This window comes from Antechinus flavipes, chromosome 5, assembly GCF_016432865.1.
Source record: "Antechinus flavipes isolate AdamAnt ecotype Samford, QLD, Australia chromosome 5, AdamAnt_v2, whole genome shotgun sequence".
NCBI lineage: Eukaryota > Metazoa > Chordata > Mammalia > Dasyuromorphia > Dasyuridae > Antechinus > Antechinus flavipes.
Genome location: NC_067402.1, coordinates 222834138 through 222854314, shown reverse-complemented (window position 1 = coordinate 222854314; position 20177 = coordinate 222834138). Strand labels below are relative to the sequence as shown.

Below are 20177 nucleotides of genomic sequence, written 5' to 3'. Positions count from 1 at the left end.
CAATCAAATGTCACCTCTTTTATGAAAACTTCTCTCACTACCCTCAGTAAGAAGTGATCAGAAGTGATCCATCATTGCCTTAAACTCAATTCAATAAAAACTAACATTTATTAAACACTTACTAAGTGCAGGTCACTGTGTAGAATCTGATCTTAAGGAATTTATAATCTTATTGGGGAGTCAAATGGTTGGGAGGAAGAAGTAGTAAAGACAAACAGCTACCTACAGACAGCTTGGTGCTTACAGTCCTCTACAATTTTACTTCTATCTTTATAGTCATTTTCATATTACTCTCCTTCACAAATTCTCCTGTAACAATGGACACTACTGCTGAGTCCAAGGCTTTCTTTTTCTGTCAACAGCTCTGTGAGACCAATGATTGTGGTCCTAATGAGTTTAGTTTTAATTAGAGGATCCCTTTAAACTCTTTTTTTAAAATTAAAGCTTTTTATTTTCAAAATATATACATGGATAATTTTCAATATTCACCCTAACAAAACCTTGTGTTCTAAATTTTTCCCTCCCTTCCCTTCACCCCCCCACTAGATGGTAAGTGATTCAATATATGTTAAACATATGCAATTATTCTATGCATATTTCCACAAATATGCTGCACAAGAAAAATCATATCAAAAAGGAAAAAAAAATGAGAAAGAAAACAAAATGCAAGCAAATAACAACAAAAAAGAGTGAAAATACTATGTTGTGGTCCACATTCCATTTCCATGTCCTCTCTCTGGTGCAGATGGCGTTCTTCATCACAAGACCATTGGAACTGGCCTGAATATCTCATTGTTGATGAGAGCCATGCCCTTCAGAACTGATTAACATATAAGCCCTTTAACTCTTTATAACTCATTGGCATAAATTATTTAAAATTGGGTGTGGCCTCATGTTTAGGTCTAAATAGATATAAAGATATTCAAATAAAAATAATGTGAATAAGATGTGGAAGTAGTATTTATTTTCTACACACAAAAGAAATGCTAAACATATAGTACCAAAAGTATGTATTTGAAAAAAAAAATTAAAACAGAATCCAATAGCTTAACTTATATCTACTATTACATTCTCCTAGGAAGCTGGTTCTTATACCTAATCTGAATGTGAAATAAATCACAGGATTGTAAATTGTGCAGTTTCCATTTCACCTTGACTCTGCGCTATCTCTTTGAAGTCTTCTGATAAGGCCGCTAGAAGCTTGAGTTCCTCCTCTTGGATTGGTTGACTTTTTTCATCTAGAACTTCCCCTGCCATCGCGTCAGTTTCATTCATTGGATTTGGGACCTCTTGAATTCACAATCATCTCTGAGCTCAGACACCTATTCTGGAAAAGAAACATAAAATAGAAAACACAATTGGAACCCTGGTACAGGTTCACTTTGATTACATGATTCAAATGGGAATTTGAAGTTCACCTCCTCACTTTAGATAGTATAGTGGATAGATAGAGCCCAGGCCTGAGGAGCAGGAAGACAAATCTTACTCAATTAAAATCTGGCCTCAGACACTGGCTGTGTGAACTTGGGTAAAATAAGTGGAAAAAGAAGCGACAAACCATTCCATTATCTTTGCCAAGAAAACTCCTAGTGAGTTCACAAAGAGTCAGACATGGCTGAAAACAACTGAACTGCAACAATTCTCACTTTGGAATTCAATGTTAGAGAGTAGGACTTGCCACATAGAAGAGTCTAATAAGGGCTGGAAGCCATCTCTTTAACTGAAGCAGCATCCCACCCAACTGGTACGGAGGTGGAGGCTTAAGGGACTTTTCAGGGTTCATCACATCTTATCAAGACACCAGTTTAATGGCTGTCAAAAAGCAATCCTGGAATTCTATGCGGAACTTTTGTCATCTCTGACTCATCCAGTGCAGAGTCACCCACTTGGTTGGCACAGAGCAGGAATGACAAATTTTGTGCATGTTCCATGGAATGGCCCTTAATATACTCTGTATACTATTGTTTCATCCTCTTTGCTTTCAAAAAAGAATTTCTCCATGCCTGGAATGTACTCCTCTTCTCTGCCTTCTCACTATCCTCAAAGCATAGCTTGGATGCTACCTTCTATACCAAGCCTTCCATCTCCCCTTTTCTGATCCCCTACCTCATCATTAACCCATTTTCCTTATCAAAATAACTTTATATTTATTGATCTATGTACATGTTACAACTCCTCTCCTCCCATTAAATGGAGCTCTGAAATCTCTGAGGGATCAGAAATGGTTTCATTTTTACCTTTCTATCACTGTGAACATATGAGTAGCAAATATGTGTTGCATTGATACAAGGTAGAGGAAGGTAATTGCAGACAAGAGACAAAAGAAAAGTATTATGGGAAATCTGAGGAGGGAGAGGTCACTTTTATCTGCCAGCATGAGGAGAAATTCACAAAGGAGTTTGGCCTTTTATGGTATTGGGAAAAAACTACTGGAGTTGAAGGCAGAGAAACTGAGTTCAGGTCTTGGCTCTTCTACTAATTATTTGTGTGAGCTTAGGCAAGTGGCTCTTTTCCTGAAGCCTCAATTTACAGAATGAGGGGACTTTCTAGTTATCAATATATTGTCTGATGGGGCAAGAAGAAGTATAGATGTCTCTGTATGTAATATCACCCTCATAATCTTTGAATCTCTCATTGATGGATTTGTTATTTAAAGTTTATATACACCTTGGAAACTAAGGTCTCCTGTGCCACTGGGGTCCAGACTGACCCTGCCACTGGACTTTGTAGAATTCTGCAGTATGAGGACTATAAACCATATGATTGGTAGTAGGGCTATTTGGCCTCAAAAGCACTCACTACCACCCACATCCTCTACTGTTTGACTAGGGAATCCCCTTTCAAAGAGAAATATCTCCCCCACACCCTCCCTCTTATCTATTGTCATCCATGAGCTCTTGAATCTGTCCAGTTCCCCAAAAGTCTGCCCTTTTTACCCCCTTTACCTCAATATGGCAGTAATCTGGGCCTGCCCGCCCACCCTGCTGAGGTCTGCACTGTGTCCCAACTCCTGCCATGAGATGCCAAATAGCTTCCAGATGGATGATTCCTCCAGGGTGGAGGCCATGAGAAACTATAGGAGCAACCATCAGAAGAACGAGGAGAGGGCCAGCACATTCTCTTTTCCTCAACCAACTCTGGGGTGCCTATATGGGATACAGGATCTCTAAATAATGAGTGGGTTGGGATAGATGTGGGCAATATAAAGGTAATGAGTCATGGTAGGTTGATTCCCAGCTGCTCCCAAGTCATAGAATCCTACGTTTTCAACCTAAGAAACTTAGAGAAATTATCTTGTCCCATTCCATCACTTTACAAATGATGAAATCAATCAATTGATAATTCACTAATAAGGTCATCTTTTCTCTCCCTCTCTTGGGATTCTTTTCCTGAAACTGGAGGATCTCAAAAGAGTTTTTTGTCTTTTCCTTTTTTTTAATACTAAAACTTTTCCTCCCTTGACTGTGCTGAGGTTTAGTCTATGTGTGGAAATAGCTCAATATAATAGAGCTCAGAGAGCTGTGCCAATTAAAATTTAACACACTCTTATTAAACATTATCTTCTTCCCGTAGGCAAGACACTGTTAGGTGCTGCCCTTGGGAAGTAAAGTTGACCAAGACCTGGTCTCTGCCCTCAAAGAGCCAACTAGGGAAGGTAATTACACAAATATTTATAATGTAAATTGTAAAATAAGTGCTTGGGATGTCACAGGGTTTTTATAGAAGTAGAACCTGAGCAGGCCTCTAAGCATGGATAAGTGGGATGGGGAGAGGTCAATCCAAACAGAAGGAACAGTGTGAGAAAGGCTCCCAAAGGCGGAAAGTCTGGAGCATGTACAGGGAAAACAAGCAGTCCATGGTGACTGGTATATAGAGTACATGGAGAAGAAAAATGTGAAATAAGACTGGGGCCAGACTAATAGTAACAGCAGACTTTATTGAACGCTTTATGGTTTGCAAAGTGACTTCTTTACAACAATCTTGTGAAGTAGGTAGTATTCATAGGATCCCCATGGATTTAAAAAAACAAAAGTCATTTTTTGGTCAGGAGGAAGATAGTTGGTTTGTTTGTTTGTACTTACGAATTCATAGGTGTTCCATAGATGAATGAACCTTTGCAAGTTGGAACCTTTTAGAATTATCTGGAGCATTGAGAGTTTTAGTGACTATGTGACAGAATCATACAGCAAGTATAAGTCAGAGGTAAGAGGGAAAGTCAGGTTTTCTGACTCCCACAGCTGTTTCTCATCTGCTGCAAGAGAATAAGTTGCAAGTGGTCCAACAGGCAACACATGGTCAGCACAAGTAGATATATTTCCATTGATAATCTACATTCAAGAAGTGGGGTAATCAATATCACTTAGGGCATATGTGATCTGAAAAGGAGAAAGTCTGGTCATGTGGCAAATGCTAGGAATAAAGATGGAAAGATAGTCTAAGAGCTGGACCGGTACACATGAAATAAATGAGAAAGACTCTGGGCTCCTGGATGGTTTGTTTTTAGAGAATCTATAGGAAAACATAGGAAATGGTGGCACAGGTTGAGAAATTAAAGATAGGCTGTGATCTGCGCTAATGGAAAGGATGTCTATTTCAGTGACATCACAGAGCCAGTTAAACATTGAAACATACAGTTGAGATAACAGGGTTGAGAAAAATGGACTTGTCAATGGTCATTTCCAGGAAAGCTTTTTATACTATGGGTCAAGATTCCATCTGGGGTTGTGTAACCAAATGTGGGGGTCACAAAAATTATGATTTATTATCAGTAACTGTTTGATTTGTTTACATATTTTATACATTTATATACTTGGGGCTGCATAAAAATTTCTTGAGCAAAAAAGAACTAAGAGTCGAAAAAGTTTGAGAAGCTCTGCTACGTTACTATCAGACACCGTAGAACTAGCTCTGTCCTTCTTCTGTGGCTCCTTGGGGCCTATTCAGTACAGTTTAAACTCCTTAGCCTGATGTCATCTAACATTCTTGGCTTTATTTCATAAGGCTATCTCAGTGTATTCGCTCTACTCAAACCAGATCATTCATCACCACTCATAAGGTCCTCTACTTGCCTATCTTTACTTATACTATCTTTTAAGCCAGAATGTCTCCATCAAAGCCTTCCTGTTGAGAAGCTACTAATAATTTCATCTGTCTTCTGGCCCCAATCCATACTTGTCCTCCTAGGCTCTGACCAGAAACTCCTTCTCTTCCCTAAATACTTTCTCTCTTGGTGATCTCATCAGTTCTCATGGTTCAGTTATAGGATCCCCAAATCTTTATGCCTGGCCCTAATAACAAGTCAAACAAGAATGTCCACATACAGAGCTTTAAGGTTGACATAACTTTGCTTTCAATATCTGTGACATAGATAATAGAGGTATTATTATCTTCATTTTATAGATGAACATGAAAGAGAAAGGTGAGAAAGGTTCAGCACAGTTAAATGACTTATTCCAGGTCACAAAGTTAGTATATTCTGCAATAAGGTGTAGTAATCATTTGTCACACTTTAAAAATGAGGAGAAAAGCCTATGAAGATAACTTTTCCTCTCTTCTCCCTCACTTCCCCTAGACTTGGGCTGCGTCTCCCTTTCTTCTCCCCTACCCTCCTTCCTCAAGATTTATGCACAGGAAATTTGTAGACATTAAATGACACAGCAAGCAAATGTTCTTCATAATAAAGCCCTGCCATTGCCAAGTCTCTATGCCCGCTTCTCTATTCCTGCAGACAGACTGCAAGTCCCTCGGTCATAAATCCAGAGGTCACAGCTCATAACCATTAGCCAGTGATTGTGCTCATCAGGACGTCTTTATGAGACTCGGGTCAGATAAATTGATTGTTCGAGGTCAGAAACATGGATCTATTCTCTGTATCAGTATTCCTGCTACCCCTGAACCTGGCAAAACCCAGTTTGCTGCCCCCATCCCCAATTACTGATGAAAGGGGCAACTCAGTGAGGGCGATATAGACTTTCTGATTATGCACTTCAATAAAGAAAGAAAGAATCAGTTCATCTATCAAAACATATATAATACTTACAGAGTACTTCTTACACAGGGAGTATTTAAGTATAGTGCCAGGTACTGTGCCAAGAACTATGAATGCAAATACAAGCAAAAAGAAAGAATGTCTGTCTTCAAGGAGCTTGCATTTCAATGGGGGACAATAACATATAATGGAGAATTAGAAAGCAGGAGACAGAAGATGGGAAGAGGATGGGAAGAGAGGAGCAGATACCAACTAAGCAAAGATGGCAGTTAAATCCAGGAAGTCAGAGAAGAGTCTGGAGAAGAATGAAGGATTGTTGGCTCAAAATGGAGGTTCAGAAAGAACTCACCAATGAAAGAACAAGGCTTTAGGGACAGAGGGTTCTTTCAGGATGAGAAGCTTTCTGAAGCCTGCCAACAAAGAAAAAAACAACATAGCATCACCTCCCCCATCCAAACTTGCTCCACCTCACTTTCTCGATAGTTTGGTTGAGGGTACCACTATCTTCCAGTTCCCCAAACTTGAAATATCATGTGATCTGTGACTCTTCCCTCTCCTTACCACCTATATTCTATCATTTGCCTTCTTCCACACTCTAGATCATGCCTTTAACTTGAACTATTATAAATACCTTTCTGACCAATCTCTAGTTCAAGTCTTTCTATTCTCCAATTTATTCCCCACACAGTTGCTAAAATCATTTTCCTAAAGCTTTATCATATGATCATATCATTTCTTTTCTCAGCTCCCTGTGGTCATGTTATTATTCATAGAATGGAATAGAAAAGCATTAAGTGCTTACTATGAGCCAAGCATGGGAATAGGAAGGAAAAAAAGAGACAGCTCATGTTTTCAAGGACTTCCCATTCTAGTGGAAACATCACTTATAGAAAGGTTTAGCTGCTTTTTTGTGGTGTCAAAGAATTGAAAAATGATTGGATGTCATCAATTGGGGAATAGCTGAATAAATTATGGTAAATGAAAGTAATGGAATATTATTGTACTATAAAAAATGATGAACAAGATGATTTTCAAAAGGCCTGGAAAGATTTACATGAATTGATGCTGAGGGAAACAAGCAGAACCAGGAAAACATTGTACCCAGTAACAACAAGATTGTATGATGATCAGCTATGCTAGATTGAGAAGAACCAAGCAATTCCAATAAACTTTGGATGAAAAATGATTATGGAGAGTGACTATGGATCAATGCATGCTATTTTTACCTTTTGTTTTCCTTTTTTTTTTCTTGCAGTTTTCCTTTTTGTTTTGATTTCTCTCTCAACATGATTCATATGAAAATACATAAAAATAAAAATGAATGTATAGCAGCTCCAGAGGATCTCTAGGGCACTGTGGAAGGGCATTTGATAAAGCCTAAAAATCCTTATGGTCCAGGGTAAGGGGAGATGGGAAAGCCTAGTAATGCTCCATCTTACTAGAATGTTGATAGTATGATTAACCATGTTTTCTCTTCGGACAGGGGCCTTATAGGGAGATGCACTACCACTGATCCTCAGTACTTAGTACCCTATTAATAATATAATACATGGCATTTAGTCTTAAGCTACTAAAGCTTGTCATATTTAATCTTATCTTCTCAAGTTTTAGGGTTATCTAAGGAGTATATTTGTCTAATGCCTCACTAAATAATAAAATTTCAACTTATTTATCTATCAACTAAGTTCAGAGTCTCCAATCAGTTTATCAAATATTGTTGATGTAATAAGCTGGAGAAATTAACCAATTTATAAAATTCCTTAATCTCCTAGAATGACATAAACACTAAAGTTCCTAACATGAAATTTCATAACAATGAAATAAATAACATGAGGATTTACAATATTTTAACTGAGAAGGATCACAATGCCTCAAACCCTAATTATAATGGCAGATGACTTTTCTCCACTTCTGAGAATGTGGTACTACATTAGTTCATATTAAATACAATAAATAAATCTTCTTTGTAAATATTATTTTCTTCTTTATAAGAGAAAGATTAGAATAGTTACATTAAGAAAGGTCTCTCCCTCCTCTTTCTCTGTCTTTTCCATCTTCTCTCTACCTATACAGGAAACTGCCTTCCTTTAACTTCTCTTAAGCCATCACTCTTAGCATTCTCACGAAACCAAAGAGTTAAAATTGCCTTTCCACAATATCTCTTCTAACCCTTGAAGATACAGTAACAATATCTAGTAACATATACATATATGTATATATAATACATAGAATATGCCATAGTAATATAATAAAGATATAGTAACAATAACAACAGTTACTATAGGAGAGCGGTGTGAAACAGGAATCACAGCTGCAAGAGCAAAGAAAATTGTTCTTTTCCTCCCCCAAATCAGCAATGTTGTCTTGTAACAGAATTACATGGGTAGCAATTAGAAATGGATATATCTAGTCTTAGTTGTCTCATGATTCAAGAGCTTCTCATATTGAGTTGAAGTACTAGACTTTCTAGAATGAGATGATTTCCTCATCCACCCTCTTATTGTAGAAAAAAGATCATTCCCATGGCTTGTATAACATCCTACCTGGAAAGTAAATTTAGCAAATTAGTCAATACAATTTAGTTTCTTGTTTAGCAAACACCAAATCATGTTTGCTTCTGGGGGAAGTCTAAATCTTGGGAAGACTGTATACATAGGATTTTAGAAAAAAGGAACTCACTGGAAAAAAAAGAGGGTTGCAAGTTCAAATCCTTCTAAGGGGATATCTTATAGGTTATTTTTTTATAGGTTATTTTAATGCTTTATTTTTGTACTTGTCTAATAAATTCCAAGTTTTTAGCATTTTATGTATTTTCTGTAGGGCAAAATAAAAACTATCTTATATTCAGCAGCTGCATTGTATAATTGAGTGCCTTCACAGAATTTGGGAATCCTGCCACTGACATTTGGGAAACCCTAAACATGTGATGAATTTAAGTTTTGAAAATTTTTCTTATATTAATTCAAGTAGGGGCAATGAAGCAAAAGAAGAAATATTGATCTAAAAGGTCGAGCCCCCAGGATGAAACCTATATATATGTACCTAGAGTCCTTGGTGTGGAGCCAAGCCATGGATTACGTTTGTTTAATTAAATTAAATCGATTCAATGGCAATCCAAAACCACTGGGGTTTGAGATACAAAAATATACATTATTAGGTACAAACATACACAGAAGCAATAGACTCATTCATACCTCACTCTCCCCTCACCAGGGAAAAAACAGATTTCTAGGCCCAACCAGTTTTATCTTAGAAATTAAATTTCTTATGGCTTCTTGAAGACTCTTCAGGCAAGCTAATCTATTTCCTGCCTGCAGTAAGTAGCTTGCTCATTTCTGCCTCCAAACTATCAGTTAGAGAAAAATGATACCATGGAAGCTAAATTCATCGGTGTGGAAGGGACAGACCAAGTAGCCACCAGGAAAATCCTGGCCATGGGAAAAGAATCTGGAAGGATTTCTGGTAGGAGGAGTTATAAGGAAGAGAGAGGTTTGATTTAATAGACAGAAAAGAAGTAGAAAAGAAATGCCCTATGGACAAGTTCAAGGTCTGAAAGAACACTGGAGGCAAAATTATTTTCAGGTCTGAGCTCACAACGAGGTGTTCATTTTCTCTTTTTCATAGTGTCTTCCCTTTCATGGTGCCTTTCTTATTACTCTAGCTAACTCTGGTTAGGCTAACCTGCCAACCAATGGCTTACTCCCACCTCACAGAATATTTCCTTTCTTCTAGTTAACTGTGAGTCCCCCTGGGGAAGTTGTCTTTTCCTTGCCACCTATATGCTCTTTCAACTTTATTTCATATTTGCACTCATGCCTATTTTACCTCTTATTTTTGTCTGTAACCTTTTCCCCTAAACAATCTGTCTTTTGCCAAAACAACAACAACAACACTGGATTTGGAGGCAGCAGCATTTCCCACTGTGTGATTTTCTAGCCCTCAGATTCCTGCTATCTAAAATGAAGGAATTGGCTGAGGTAGTCTCTGAGGCCCTTCCATCTCTAAATCTACAATCATGTGATTCTAATATGTTTGCTAGTGATGAAACAACATCTTTTCCAAGGAAAAGCTTTGTGGAGACTTCCTGAACCCCAAGAGTCACACACAGTTCTCTGGTGACTCTAGCACAGTCATTTGTAAAATATGTGCACTGTACAACACCATGGACCTCCCACCTCTGCCAAAGGATCCCTCTTTCACATTGTGACTTTCCCTATCTTGGTTTTGATATGTCAGATTGGCATAAGAAATTATATGGGAATTTGGAGATAGTTTTGCAGAAATTGAAGATGACACATGAAGGGCAGCAAGCAACAGAAAAACAGTTTAGAAATGCATAAAATACATGTATAGTATTGTATAACAGCAACCCAATTTTTGCAAGGTACTGAAAACACCCCATAAAAGAAAAAAATTTCAGACTTCTTTTCTGGTACAAAGAGAAGGCAAAAAATTTTTACTACGATTTTCCCCATCCCCTCACCTTCTGAGATGTGGAAAGGATAGTTGTACTGATAAATGTAAACCCTTCAAGGGGAGGAAATGATTCATCCTTTGGCAGATGTGGGAGTTCCATAGGTGTTGTATAGTGCATATATTTTCAGCTTTCTTTGATGTACTGATCAGTTATATTGATTTTCTCCCCTCTTCTCTTTCTTATCTTAAAAAAATATTATTTGTATGTATATATGTATTTAATACATTTAATATGTATTGGACTACCTGCCATCTAGGGGAGGGGGTGGGGGTAAGGAGGGGAAAAGTTGGAACAGAAGGTTTTGCAAGGGTCATTGTTGAAAAATTACACATGCATATGTTTTGTAAATAAAAAGCTATAATAAAAAAATAAAAATATTATTTGTTATATGGGATGGCTCTCTGGAAGAAGAAAGGGAGGGATTCAGGGGGAAATTATGGTGATGTAAAAAACAAAAACCAAATAATTTTTAAAATACACAATCTTTCTTCAACCTATCTTTTTCAGCTTTATCATACATTATTCCCCTTCCCACATGCTGCTGTCTACCAGACCAACTTTCTTACTGTTCCTCACACAATGAAGTCCGCTCTTTCATCTTTGAGCCTTTTTACTGACTGTCCCACAAGCCCAGAATGCACTTCTTCCTCACTTCCACCTTTTAAAATACCTTATTTCCCTCAAAACTCAATTTAAATGCCATTTTCTATAGGAAGCATTTTCTGATTCCCCCTCCTCTCCAACCCAGAAGCAAATTGTCTTGTATAATTACCTTGTATTTTGTATAAATGCTAACCCATGTACATACCCTTAATGGAAGGCAAGCTTGCTGAGGGCAAGGACTTGCCCTTTTTATCTTCATATACTTGGGGTCTATAATATAGCAGATGATAAATAAATCTTGGCTGATTGATGGTAATTTTTTGAGTTGTCTTATTTTCCTCCCGAATTATAAGCTTTATAAGAACAAGGACACTTTCATTAAAACTGGGTCTTAGTATAGCACAGATTCTTAAGCAACAATTACTGAATAAAGGAAATAGGCTTCCCTAGATGAACTAAGGGTTCCAGGACACAAAGGATAAAAAACCTTGCTTTAGTATATACAGGAAGTCCCAGGAAATGGAGTTGGTAAACTAGGAAATGTTTTTTGAAAGCTAAACTGAATATGTAACAGATAGGACAAGGCGTTTCCAAGGAAATTCAGGTCTCTCTAGTAATTTCCAGGTCTTTGAATGAAGACAATAAGGTCTGCAAAGTGGGAGCAGCAGAGTGTTTCCCCAATGGCTAGGGGAACCCACAGCAATGGGTCTCCCTCCTTATTCTGCAAGTATATGACTTCAGGTGCATTATTTCTTTAAGAGATACTCTTCTCTAGGAAAAGAACTGCCTGGCTCCAGCTCCTGCCAAGATTAGGTGACCATAAATCAAAGCTGGCACTCCCTTGGCATTAGCTTTGCTTTGAGCAGCCCAGATGGCAGGCACAACTTGCAGGGGCAGCCAAGAGTACTGGAGGGGAGAGATGGGCAAGAAGGAAACACCTGGGGGAAGAATAGGCACAGCCTATCTCTATATTAAATAACCAAATGCCCCCAGGATTCCAGTGCCCAAGAAAATGCTAAGATAACTCCATTTTTATTTCACATAGAAGATATGTTCTGACCCTGATCAAAATTATAGGTTGAAAGTGACATTGAAAGGTCATTTTGCCTCTTTTGTTTGCCATCCTTAACAACGTTCTCTCCAGTACTAACTATTATTTTAGAGAGGATTCTAGTCATTCTTTTCTCACAAGTAGACCCTTTCCTGATTTCCTCCTCTTCCTTATCTGCCACATAGACCCCTAATATGCCTTATTAGAAGGCAAGCTTACTTGTATTGGATCCCTACAGCACAGCGTAATGCTTGGCACACAGTAGGTACTTAATAAATGCTTTATCTATTGTCAAAATAGACAGGACCTCTAACCTTTGGGTATCTAGAACCAAACAAAGTAGGCTAGACAAAGGAGAATGAAGATTTAACAGAAGTTTAATTTCAAAGTGAGGGAAAGAGCTTGCAAGCAAGGACTGGTGCTGGAGCCCGGCCCTGCTTAGGGTAGGGATCTCTCGGGACTCATACCTATGGCTATGCAGTGACAGCAACAATGAGACAAATTTGATTCAAAGCAGGTTTTCATGACCAGAAACAATGCTGGGATTTTGATGTGGCTGAATCATCTGGAGGGTAAGCGCAAAGGATTGTTGTTATGCCAAGCTTGGGATACAGCCTGCTTATAACCATCCCCCTGGAAAACAGGGTGTCTCCCAATGTCTTGATTGCTACCTATCTTCCTGATTTCCATCATTTGTAAGTCCCTGGATAAGCATTTTCCCTTCCTTAGGCCTTATCTTCCCCATCTATAAAATAAGGGGGATGGTCTAGATGGCCTCCAATGTCTCTTCCAGTTCTAAATTTATAACCAGTAATCTCCATTATAGCTATGTGGCGCAGTAGATAGAATACTGAGCCTGGAGTCAGAAAGAACCGAGTTTAAATCTGTCTTCAGATAATTGCTTAGTTGTGTGACCCTGGGCAAGTCAGTTTATTTTTATTGCCTCCAAGAAACAAAAACAAAAATAACCTCCATACTAAAGTGTATATTGTTGGTTTGCAGCCCTTCTTTTCCCACAGTCCACTGCTGGTCTAAGACAAAAATTTTTTCCTGTGTCACCTTCATCTAGAGCTCCAAAGTACCTTGGCGATCATCTAATCCAACCCTGCATTTTACCTCTAAGGAGAATGAGCTTCAGGTGCAATGACTTTTCCAAAGTCACTCAGTGAGTGGTTGACAAGAGTGGGATTTTAACACATATTCTCCAATTCCCAATCTATTGTTACTTCCTTGAGCTCCTGCAGCCTCTGCCTTTGCTTGTGTCTGGAAGGGAAACAGGAGGATAGGTGAACATCATCTCTCCAGGTGAGTTCAGGTGGATTTACTTAGAGCCATTTCCCAGGCTTCTCAGTCACTTGTCTCAGTGGAGACAACTAATGATGTCAAGGCAAGGAGCTGGGATGAACTTTCAGACCTGAGAGGGACATTGGTGGCCCTCTGGTCCAATCCATATGTGAAAGGAACCCCTCCTATAACATGATAGACAAACTGTCACCCACCTTGTTACTTCCCATAGACACACTTCCACTCTAACCGGGGTGGCAATGGAGAAAGCTGTGTCAGTGCTTCAAATTATGTGTTCAAGGCTCCAGGATGGAAGCCAAATAGGGGACATCCTTCAAAAGAATCCTGGAGGAAAGTTTGTGCTTTGTCCCACTGCAAATAACCAGTAATAGCACCTTAAAATACTTGTTTTGTTTTGAACTAGACATGTGCCCGGTATAGGGAACTCCCAGGGAGGAAATTCTTGTTCTGCAACTTACTTGATGTTTTTTGTGCTTGTCAGCTTCCTTCTCCAGGGAAATTAAGTTATTTGCCAGGATCACACAGCTAGTTAGTGTCTAAGGCTGGATTTGAACTCAGTTCTTTGTGATTCCACTTCCAGACTTTTATTCATTCTATAATTTTTAGACAATTGCTTTAAACAAGCAAGCTAGAGATAAAATACACGTCAGAGGCAGGATCTGAATCCATATTCCTGACTGTGATGCAGTCTCTACCCATTGTGCCATGCTGACTCTCAAAGTATTTTGTTAACAAGAGGTTTTATACAAATAAGTTATTGCTTGTTATAATTAATAATCATATTATTAATTATTAATTATTTGCCTGACCCACATCCTTTCTTCCTCTGATACTCTATGAATACATTGGTTTGGCACATTTTGGGGTTGATAACAAGAAATAATATTATGAATAATTAGGACCATTAAGGCTTTATTTAGGAAGATGGCTTAAAATGAGATGCCACAATGGATGGAAGTGGGAGGTAGCTGACAGTGGGTTGGCAAAGGGGTCATCAGTGGGACTGAGTTTGAGTGGGGTTAGGGCCAAAACCAACAGCAGAATAGAATTGGGGAATTGTGCTGAATCCGAGGCCAACTGTGTGGGAGGGTTTGAGGTCAGAGTCTTGGGACTCTGATTTATTTCTGGATGCTAAGCAATACCCCTCTTACCTAAACATTTATTCATCTCACATGATCACCTACCCAGAACTCAGGGTCAGGCTCAGGTTGGAATAGATGACCGGCAAGGTTCAGCATTTTCAGTATTCTTGGATTTTCTAATAAATAGCACAGATGTAGCTAGGGAGAGGCAGCCAGGTCTTTGTTCCAGGTGCTGACATCTGTGGAGAGCAGAGCAGGTTTTTTTCTTAGAGTGATCCAGACTCTCTCTTCCTCAAGCTGTGAAGTCTTTCACTTGATTGTACTCTTTTTTGGAGAGAAGGTGGATTCTAGAAGCGGTTCAAAGGCAGAGGTCAGGGGAGGAGAAGAAAGGAATGGGTTATTCTCTCTCCTAGCATTATTGACCCAGGGGTAGAGGTATCTCTTCTGGAGCTTGACTAAGCTGTCTTTCCCAGCCCTTCTTCCCTACTCTATCTCCTTCCAACCAATGAAATTTGACCCAAGTACCCAGCTTCATAGTGACAATTCTAAAAGGGCATCATATCCCCTGATCCTGAAATCCACCCAGAGAAAGGGACTGTCTACTCCAGAGGTTCTTAACATTTTGTTTGATATGACAGCCCCCTTTAGTCAGAGCCTAACTGGAAGGGTTAGGTTGGGCCTATTAATTTCTTCTCAAAATAATGTTCTAAAATGCATGGAATACAATACATAGAATTTTTTAAAAAGGAAATTGATTTGAAGTAGCATTATCAAAATATTATAAAAATGAGTTAATGACCCGGGATTAAGAACTCTTGCTCTAGACCAGGGGTTCTCAAACTACTGCCCGCAGGCCAGATGCAGCAGCTGAGGACGATTAACCCCCTCACTCAGGGTTACGAAGTTTATTTCAAGACCCACAAAACAAAATTTTTGTTTTTACTATAGTCCGGCCCTCCAACAGTCTGAGGGATAATGAACTGCACCCCTATTTTAAAAGTTTGAGGATCCCTACTCTAGACTGTTCTCTTAATTACAATAGATTGAAGATTTAAAAGCATAGGATGGTGATCCTAACACTTTGCCCAATCTAACACAATAAGCATCATCAGAAACTTGCCACCTACTTAAGCTTGACTCCCTCCCACTGGCATCCAGGATAGCTACCCATTCACCACCCAAATGGCTCCAAGGACAGCAAGATGTTTTCATATTAGATAGCAAGATACCAAAATGGATTGGGACAAAGATGATTTTTGAATCCATTTTTCTAGAGAACAATGGAGAAAAAGATCTGTAGCTTTTGAGCAGAGGGAAAGACAGAGGAAGAGAGAGACCTATCAACTCCTGAGTTGGCTGCAAAGGAGTCAAGGCACATTGGCATCGGAACTCCTAGTTTTTGCTGAGAATGGGATATTTTGAGGGTTTTTTTCCACTGAAAAACTCTAGATCTGGTCCCAGTATAGGTCACTTAATTTTCCTGAACTGAATTATAAGCTCTACCCTTGCTGATTTTCTGGGTTCTGTTCCTTGCTGTCCCTCTCTCACTCTTTCCAGCTTATGTTGCTGTCAAAATCATTTGCCTTCCATAATTTATGTTTATATTTGTTTCCTCAAACAGAGGTTTAATTAATGTGCCATTACTCAGCATTCCCTGGTTGAGGTATAAGAGGCTGGGGGTGGGGTGGGAAGGAAATGGTTTTTAGATACTAGATGTGCTGTTTTTAAATACTAGATACTTAGGATCTGACAGTGGTTTATCACCTTCTCTGGTCCTTAGTATTACTAACCATAAATTAGGAAACAATCCTCTTATCTATGTCAGGGGCTACCAAATGACTGAGATTAGTATTTTTTTTGAAGACCAAAAAGTCAAAGCACCTCTAATTTTGCTCCCCTTTATTCCAATCTTGGGGGGTGTGTGTGTGTGCGTGTGTGTGTGTGTGTGGTGTTCACTCTAGCTCTATATGTGGACAATTCACTCAGCTAGGTGAATATCCTTTCCAGTTCTAAAATAGCTGTTTGGGGAACATTGTGAAAATGAACCTTTAAGGAATATGGAGTATGGAGTATGCTCCAGAGCTCCACATCTCTAAGAGCTGTCACAGAAATGGCCCTTATGGCTCATTCTTACTCACGGACCAACCTCCATGACACTGAAATCTTGGAGGATCCCTTTTCAAACTTGTCATGTCTCTGTGGCTCCTAGAACTCCAAACTGCAGTCTCAAGGACTGGAGCAAAGATTCACCTGATTCACTCCATCAGGCGCAATTATCCCCCCCCTTCCAAAGGTCTACCCCTTCTCAGTCCAGATGCCTCTGAGGTACAAATAATATCAAATCTTTCACCTGTCCCAACACCTGATCTCTTTAAGCATCTAGCTTGTCTGAGATAACCCACAATCACCTGCTCTCAGGAACTAAAAGGGAAGCTTTGAGGTTCTGTCCTTTGAATCCAAACCACATCATTCCCTTCTCAAGCTCACAGGGGAAGCTGAGAGGAGAAAGCTCTGCCAAGGCTGGTATTTTTCATGTAGTTGAGAAATCATGCCATTCATTCCCAGCATGGAAAGGGGAAAGGGTAGATATTGAGCCAGAGAATACATATGAAAACTGGATGACTTTCATCACCTGACAAAATACTTTCATCTCACCTTTATATAATGTTTTGAAAGATTTACAAAATACGTTTCTCCTAACTATCCCTATAAGACAGCACAGATATTACATATGGCAGCAACAGCTGACACATAATAGCTAGTATACAATAAGCACTTTAATGCTTGTTGTTTGACCTGGCATATAGGAGGTACTTAAAAATGCTTGCTATTTGATTGATTAGGATTTGACACATAATAAGCATTTAATAGGCAGCTAGATAGTACAGTGCATAAACTGGGCTTGAAATAAGGAAGACAGTTCTTCATGAATTTAAATTTAACCTCAAATAGTTATTAGCTATGTGATCCTGAGTAAGTCACTTAACTCTAATTCATTTCCTCATCCATAAAATGGAGAAAGAAATGACTGATTACTCCAGTATCTTTGTCAAGAAAACCCCATGTGGAGTCACAAAGTCAGATGAAAATAAACAATAAGAGCCACTTGTTTGATATAGAACACTAATTTACATAAATTATCTGATCCTATCACAACCCTGTGGGTTAAATACCAAATGTATGATTCCCATTTAACAGATAAGGAAATGGAAATTTAGAAAGGATAAGAAACCAGTCTTTTAAAGACAATGCTGGCATCTGTTAGAAGCAAACTTCAACTCCCAAGTTCTTCCTGACTCCATTTCCAGATCTCCTCTTGCTCTATCACGTTGGTGAAGTATAAGTTCTCAAGTCATTGGATGCTGTCAGCCAGCAGTTCATGGATAGCTTTGGTATCTCTACATACTCTCTTCCCTACCAGGAGCCTAACACTCCGACCTAGAATCATGTTCACTGTAACACTGAATGCAGTGGCACTGAAGAAAGTCCTCCTGCATCCTCATTTGGATTCTCCAGGCCAGGACTCCTGCTAATTACCAATCCCTTGATCTCTTCTAAGTTTTAGGGCCATGAGCCTGGGTTCTTTGAGGCCAAAGTCAGTGGTGAGAGTAGAAAGAAGAAGAGAGAAAGAAAGGGAGACAGACAGAAAGAGAGAAAGACACAATGTCAGAGAGAAAGAAAGAGACAGAGAGACAATCATACCAGGGAGAGATCTGGAAGATGGCATGGCAGTCCTAGAACCTGTAGTTCTCAATTGCTCTTTCCACTGGGCCATAAAATTAAGGGAAGCCTGGGAAAAGATTCTAAGGGCATAGTCCTCAAGATATTTGCCCCATTTACCTCTGGAGATAGTAGGAGAGGTGAAAGGAGATGTTTAGTGTCAGCTCCTTCTTCTCTGCCTTTCTTCCCTCTCACCCCAAGTTTGAGACATCAGGAAATTATAGCATAATGGACAGAACCCTGACTATAAAGTTCAAGGACCTGTGTTATATGTGTGACCTTGGGCAAATAGTATCTCTCTAGATCTCAATTCCTAATTTATATAAAATGGAGAATTAAAGAAAAGTATTTATGGAAGAGAGAATGAAGGGAGAAGTAGCCAAGAGAATAAACAACAATTATGTAAAGACTCAAGAGGAAGATAATTTTGATTACATGAAATTAAAAAGGGTTTACACATATACACACATATATATTGAAGCCAAAATTAAAAGGAAAACAGGAAACTGGTGGAGGAAGGGAAATTTTTATAGCAAGTTTCTCTGATATGACTCATCCATCCCTCAATTGATAAGGCAGTTTTCAGAAGAAGACATCAAAGCTATCAATAATCACATAAAAATGCTCTAAATCAGTAGTGATTAGAGAAATGCAAATTTAAACATCTACTTACTAGATTGGCTTACTTGACAAAAAAGGAAAATGGCAAATGCTGGAGGAAATGTAGAAAAAATAGGCCCACTAAAGTACTCTTGCTGAAATTGTGAACCAGTCCAACCATTCTAGAGCACAATTTGGAGCCATGCCCAAAGAACCAGAAAACTGTGTGTAAAACTATTTATGCTTCAACCCAGCAATATCACTTCTTTCTATACTCTTAAAGAAGTTAAAGAAAAAGGAAAAGAATCCATTTTTACAAAATTATAGGAGCAAGTTTTTGTGTGTGGCGGCAAAGAATTGAACATTGAGATGGCCATCAACTGGGGAATGATTAAACAAGTTGTGGTAGTAGATTGTGATAGAATACTATTGTGCCATAAGAAATGATGAATAGGCTGGTTTTAGAAAAACCTAGGAAAACATATATGAACTGATGCAAAGTGAAATGAACAGAATCAGAACACCGTATGTTGTAACAGCAATGTTGTAACAATAGTCAACTGTGAAAGATTTAGCTACTCTTAACAACATGATGAGATAAAGGACACACAAAGAAAAATGCTATCTATATCCAGAGTGAGAACTGATGAACTCTGAATGTAGATTAAAGCATACTTAATTTTTCCACTTACTTTATTTTTCTTGCCCCTCCCCTTCTATAATGTGGCTAATATGGAAATATGCTTTGCATGACTTCAAATTCATAATTGATACAATATTCCTTGCCATCTCAATGGGCAAAAAAGGGAAAGAAAGAATTGGAAACTTAAAAATCAATAAAGTATAATTACTTTTTTAAAAAAACCCAAGAGAAATCAAACACTATGAAATATAGCAGAAAGAATTTGAAATTAGAAGTCAGGAGGCAAACTCAGGGCTGTCCTAGGCCCAGAGCATCATTTACCCTCTGTGCATTTGCTTTCTCATCAGTGAAATAAGAATTATTACCTCCAAAAGCTACTTTTCAGGGATGTCATGAGTAGCCAATGGATAGTGGTTGTGAAAGTGCTTTGAAAAAGCTACAATGCTATCCAAAGAATGATTATTATTCCTATAAATCAGTCATCACACCTAATGAAAACCAGGCAGTGGAGATAAATGAATTTTGACAGGTAATTCAACAGAAAATCAAGAGTATCTAACCCAACTCCTACATTTTATAGATGAGAAAACTGAGGTGGGGAAGAAAATTGGCAGAAAAGTCCTTTTCCCAAGGTCACCAAAGTAGTAAGTGGTAAAGACCTGGGTTCAAATTCTGATGCTACTTCGTGTAGGAAATTATACAATTAT

General features: G+C 38.6%; 1 long non-coding RNA gene across 1 annotated transcript in view; it reads right to left on the bottom strand.

Moving 5' to 3' along the window:
* Positions 1-942: 942 nt before the first annotated feature.
* The window catches only part of LOC127564148 (uncharacterized), a 28779-nt gene continuing 9544 nt past the window's right edge, over positions 943-20177 (bottom strand). The window contains exons 2-3 of the long non-coding RNA XR_007954199.1: positions 14610-14854; positions 943-1327 (exon numbers count right to left, since the gene is read on the bottom strand). This is a non-coding gene — a long non-coding RNA (uncharacterized LOC127564148). The remainder of the gene's footprint in view (positions 1328-14609; positions 14855-20177) is intronic.